At 37.8% G+C, this 6,141-nt stretch overlaps 1 pseudogene; it reads right to left on the bottom strand.

Moving 5' to 3' along the window:
• Window positions 1-609: 609 nt before the first annotated feature.
• LOC123391324 lies at window positions 610-2,017 on the bottom strand (annotated as a pseudogene).
• Window positions 2,018-6,141: the final 4,124 nt, after the last annotated feature.

The raw sequence follows: 6,141 nt of genomic DNA, 5'->3' as shown, positions 1-6,141 counted from the left end.
AATCTTAAAACAAAACAAAAAAACACATAACCCCAACAAATTTATTTTCTAGTTCAAAAGCTTTCATTAAATCCGTGCATTTTTTTTTTCTGGTCCTCACTGTATTTAACCACCCACCTATCCATTTTTCACTCAACAAATTCTCACTGAATATAAACTCCATACTGAGAACTTTATTGGGCACTGCACTTTCAAAGATAGGTAGAGACCGTTCTGAAATTCAAAGAATCTATATTGCGAACAGTTGAGAAATTTAGTAAAGTTGATGTCACTGGAAGGAAAGTGAATCAAATCAGGAAAAAATAAAAGGAGGGAAGCAAATTTTTTAGTTGATTCACATGATTGGAGAAAACATCTCTGTAAATGAGTTTTTAGGACATTTCCAAAACAGGCACATATCCATCACTCAGTATATATATTAAATACACGAGATTTGACTTATTGTTTTAAGAAATCCAAGCCATTACCAAAGATTACTGAGAAAATAACAGCTTGTATTCATCCCAAGTGAAAATAACTGGTTATAAAGTGAAAACAGAAACCAGGTTATAACCTGAAGAAAAATAGAGAAGACAAGGAAGACCCTTGCCTTCCTTGACAAGAACTGCTTTACGCTGTGTACACCTGGAGAAAAAAAATAAAAATATTGGATGAAGAAAGCCAGGATCTCTGGAAGTCCAGTTACTGAGGAGAGTCCTATAACAGTTCTGATACCGAGAGGAAACATCCTATCAAGGAGCCTATTCAAGGCCCCCTTCATGTTCCTGTTCCTCATGCTGTAGATGAAAGGGTTCTCCATGGGGGTGCACATTACCGAGATCACCAGACCCATTCTCATGGATAAAGATTCTGTAGAACTGAGATCCACCCCAAGGCCAGTGCCATAGAACAAGGAGAACACTGAAAAGTGGGACCTGAATGTAGAAATGGCTTTGTATTTGCCTGCAGCTGAGGAAGTACTGGGTATGGAAGAAATAATTTGATAGTTTAAAAAAAAAAAAAAAAGTATTCCTTGGAAAGGAATCACGGCCAGAAGACCAGTTGCAGAATACAACACTATGTTACTGATGAGGGTGTCAGAAAAGGCAAGCTTCAGGATTTCAGGAAGATCACAAAAAAAGTGTCAGATTTCCATGATTGTGCAGAAGGACAGCCTCAAAATGCTCAAGGTCTTCAGCAGGGAGCCTGTGACATCAGTACTGTAAGACCAGCAGCAGCCTACAGAGCTAGGGGTTCATGATGACCTGGTAGTGCTGGGGTGGGGGGGGACAGATGGCCACATTATGGTCATAGGTCATCATGATCAGGAGCAAATTGTCCAGGCATCCAAACTCATATGCAAAAAAAAAAAAAAAAAAAAATGTCAGGCTGAGTCATCCTTCATATGTTATGGCTTTGCTGTGAGCAAAATGTAAGCAGCATCTTAGGGACAGTGGTAGAGGTGAAACAGATGTCAGCAGAGGACAAGTTGGAGAGGAAGAAGTACATGGGTATGTGGAGGTGGGAGTCTGAGCAGATGGCCAGGATGATGAGTAGGTTCCCAGTGAACATGACCAAGTATATGAACAAGAACAGCCCAAAGAGCATGACCTGAACCTCCAATGTCACTGAAAACTCCAGAAGGAGAAATGCTGAAGCATAGGTTTGATTTCCTGATTCCTTGTGGGTGGAATAACTAGAAGGAGCCAGGAAAAAATCAACATTCAATGACCATCACATTGACAGCACAGAAATGTAATTGCCTTTAATTTTCAGAAAATGGATTCATAAAGTATTACCCTGTTATAACTGCCTCAGTTGGAGTATTTGAAATGCTTCCATCCTTCCCTGTGCTGCCATTACTATCTGGATATGTAGTCTTGGTTCCAAAGCAGTTGTGCCCATTGTAGCTCAGCTGCTCAGTATGGTCCATGAACCAGAGAAAGCAGCATGGCCCAGAGCTTCTTTGAATGCAGAGTTCCTGGCCACATTCAGACTTGCTGAATCTGAATCGACATTGTGACAAGATTCCAGGCATCCCCCTGCTCATTCATGACTGAATAGTACTGGTCTAGGCCATCTCTGACTTTCAGTACTTGACCTTTTATCTCCTCACTTTTATTTCCCTCTACACCTTCCCTCAAACAAACTTACTTCATATGTAGGCAAAAACAGGACTCGATATTTAGGGCTGTTTTCTGCCATCTGTGTGGAGGCAACAATTTGCATACTTTGGTTTTCATTATTCCAATCACTGTATATGAATCCTACCTTTAGTTTTTCAGAGCAAATATCTATGACTTTCACAATGATCTGTATTGCTTACATGACCAGATTATATTATTTTGCATGTTCATTTTGTGACTCTATTCTATGTCATTGGAAAGCCTGCCATTATTCCTTCTTTTATCTTTGAGTAGAATATGTTTAAGCATCATTTTTAAAAGTAAATAAATAAACATATTACACTGATGTTATATTTTACTTTTATAACTTTTTTAACTTTTATTTTTTTAACTTTTTATAACTTTTTTTAAGTTTAGGATTCCAAATCCTGCACATTTTATGACTCCAAGTCAAGGCTCTTCTCACTGTGCAGGGCTGCCTCAGGATGTGCTTCACAAATAAGAGGAAAGGCTAACATTGGACTGAAGCAGAACCAGAGAGGTGAGCAGACATAAGGGGTGGTGGATTCCTGCTGCAGAAGGAGAGGGTCCTTGCAATGATGCTCTGAGAAGAGAAACAAGAAAACTGAGATGTAGTGAGGAGCAGGAATCCTCTTCAGACACGAAATTTGCAAAATTCTGAACCGATCCCATTTCAGTATTTCATCAACCTGACAGTTACCCCAGAAGACATGGTTAATAAAAGCTTTACTTCACTCCATACCATTTTCCCAGAGTACTTACTGGACTGCTCTGCCTTCCCTCAATCCCTTACTCAATGGATTTGTATCTATGGGCCTCCTTTCAAGGACAATTGATATAGAAAGGACAAGAAGTCGGGGTCAGGTGCTTGTTCTTTGTTGTGAGTGGACATCTCAGGGAGGCATGGAGAAGATGCTGTTAGCCTGCAGCTGATGAGGAGCAGGTGAGTTCCCCCTCCCCAGAGGGGGATTCACAGGCTGAATTGTCAGAGCTCCTTATTAAATAAACTCCCTTCCTGTTACTCAATTCTCTAAGCAATTCAGCTCTCCTTAAGCCAAGGGATGATAAATACAGGAAAGTTTTCTGCTACTTCAGTCCCTGTGTCTCCACTTGGGAGCCAGTTGCATATTCTGTTTCTCCCAATGACTCCATCTCCCCTGGAATGGACATCTTTTCAATGTATCTAACCTCTCTTGTAGGCACTTGAAAAAGACCACCCTGTGAGCCTCTGAGATTCTGCAACATTAGGAGTGACATTCTCCAGTGTATGACTCAGAGATATACCTATGTCTCCTGACCACATCCATCCCAACTAGGACCCTCCCAGGACCGTCGCCCTGATTTCTATTTAGAACACTTCAGACAGATTCTGAAGAAAATGGACAGATCCTTACATTTGATGGATGGTAAATATTTTGGCTACAGAGGTAGAGTTTTCTTCATATATGTTCCCCAGATCCAGTTATTCAGGTTTTTTATCCGGGATAAAAACATTCACATCTTTAAACACACATAGGGATTTTTTTTTTTTTCCTGACTATATACCCAGGTAGGTTATTCAGAACATTCCTTTCTAATGGGAAAGAGTAATTCCTGTGCTTTCTTGTTCTTGTTGTGTATATTTGAGTATAGCTGACACACATTGTCACATTAGCTTCGAATATACAAGGGAGGGATTTGACAAGTTTATACACTATGTTATGTTCACCCCAAGTGTAACTACCATCTGTACAGAACTGTTACAGTATCATTGACTGCTTTTCTTATGCTGTGCCTTTTAGTCTCATGAGTTATTCCTTCCATAAGCGGAAGTCTGTACTTCCGTGTCTCCTTCACCCACTCTGCCCATCCCACCACACTCCTTTCTCTAAAAACCCTCAGTTTGTTCTCTGTATTTATAGGTCTGATTCTGGTTCTTTTGCTCATTTTTTTTTTTTTAAGATTCCATTAACAAGGGGAATCATAGGTATTTGTCTTTCTCAGCCTGACTTATTTCACTTAGCATAATATCCTCTAGGTCCATCCATATTGTCTCAAATGGCACGAACTCATTATTTGCTATGTCTAAGAAATATTCTTGTGTGTTGGGGAAGGGTGTACCACATTTTCCTTAACCATTCACCTATTGATAGACATTTAGGTTTCTTCCATATCTTGGCTTATATATAATGCAGCAGGAAACATAGGCCTACATATACTTTTTTCTCAACTTTTTGTTTTTGTTTTCTTTGGAAACAGTCATGGAACCATTGGATCAAATGGTAGTTCTATTTTTAAGGGTTTTTTTAAATTTATTTTTTATTTATTTTCAGCATAACAGTATTCATTGTTTTTGTACCACCCCCAGTGCTCCATGCAATCCATGCTGTCATTAATACCCACCACCTGGTTCCCCCAACCTCCCAAGCCCCCACCACTTAAAACCCCTCAGATTGTTTTTCAGAGACCATAGTCTCTCATGGTTCACCTTCCCTTCCAGTTTCCCCCAACTCCTTTCTCCTAACTCCTCATGTCCACCATGCTATTTGTTATGCTCCACAAATAAGTTTTTGAGGAACCCCCATAATGTTTTCTGAGTGACTGCACCAGTATGCATTCACAGAAACAGTGCAGAAGGACTCCCCTTTCTCGACACTCTTCACCAACGCTGGTTGTTTCTTGTATTGCTGATTTTAGCCATTTTGACAGGTGTGAAGTAATCTCTCATTGTGGTTTTGATTTGTATTTCCCTCAGGATGAGTCATGTTGAACATCATTTCATGTGTCTATTGGCTATATGTATGTCTTCTTTAGAGAAATATCTTCTCAGATCCACTGCCCACTTTATATTGAATTTTTTAATGAAATTTTCTTTTTGTTGGGTTTTGTGAGTTTTTAATGCATTCTAGATATTAACCCCTTATCAGAGATATCATTTGCAAATATTTTCTCCCATTCAGTAGCTTGTCTTTTTGCTTTATTGTTTCCTTTGCTGTGTAAGGGCTTTTAATTTTTATGTTGTCCCAATGGTTAAATTTTGCTTTTGTTTCTATAACCTTAAGAGACTTATCTAGAAAAATGTTGCTGTGGTCGATGTCAGACAAATTACTGCCTATACTCTCTTCTAGGATTTTTATGTTTGCAGTTCTCACATTTAGATCTTTAATCCATTTTGAGTTTATGTATGTGTATGTAATTAAAGAGTGGTCCAATTCTATTTTTGACATGTAGCTGCCCAATTTGTCCCAATACCATTTAGTAAAAAGTTGGTCTTCTCTCCATATTCTTGCTTCTGTTGTCATAGATTAATTGACCATATAATAATAGGCTTCTATCTGGGGTCTCTAGTCTGTTCCATTGTTTCAATTTTTGTCTCAGTCCCATACTGTTTTGATTACTACAACTTTATAGCAGATCTTGGAATCTGGTATTGTTATAGCTCCATTCTTTCTCAGAATGTCTTGGGTTATTCAGGGTTTTCTTAGGGTTCCATACAAATTTTAGTATTTGTTCCAGTTTTATGAAAACCACTGTTGATATTCTGATAGAGTTTGTATTAAATCTGTAGATTGCTTTGAGTGATATGGACATTTTCACAATATTTTTAAAATAATTATATTAATATTATATTAACTTAATTAAGAATTAATATTAACTCTTTCAATTAGTGAGCATGGTATTCCTATCATTGTCATCTTGTTCATGTCATCTTCAGTTTCTTTCATTATTATGTTACAGTTTTTGGAGTATAGGTCTTTTAACTCTTTGGTTAAATTTATTCCTAAATATTTTATTTTGTTTGGTGCAATTGTAAATGTAACTTTTAAAATTATTTTTCTCTCTGCTCCTTCATTGTTACAGTATAAAAATGTTACTTTTTTCTGAATATTGATTTTGGAACTTGTATTTTACTGAACTAGTTTATTACTTCTAGTAGTTTCTTGGTAGGATCTTTAGGATTTTCAATGCATAATAATCATATCATGTGCAAATAGTGAGTTTTACTTCTTTGTTTCCAAATATGGATACCCTTATT

This window comes from Mustela putorius, unplaced genomic scaffold (genome assembly GCF_011764305.1).
Source record: "Mustela putorius furo isolate JIRA1106 unplaced genomic scaffold, ASM1176430v1.1 tig00000095_pilon_pilon_pilon, whole genome shotgun sequence".
Taxonomy (NCBI): domain Eukaryota; kingdom Metazoa; phylum Chordata; class Mammalia; order Carnivora; family Mustelidae; genus Mustela; species Mustela putorius.
The sequence above is the reverse complement of the archived record's forward strand: the minus strand, read 5'-3'. Positions and strand labels throughout refer to the sequence as shown.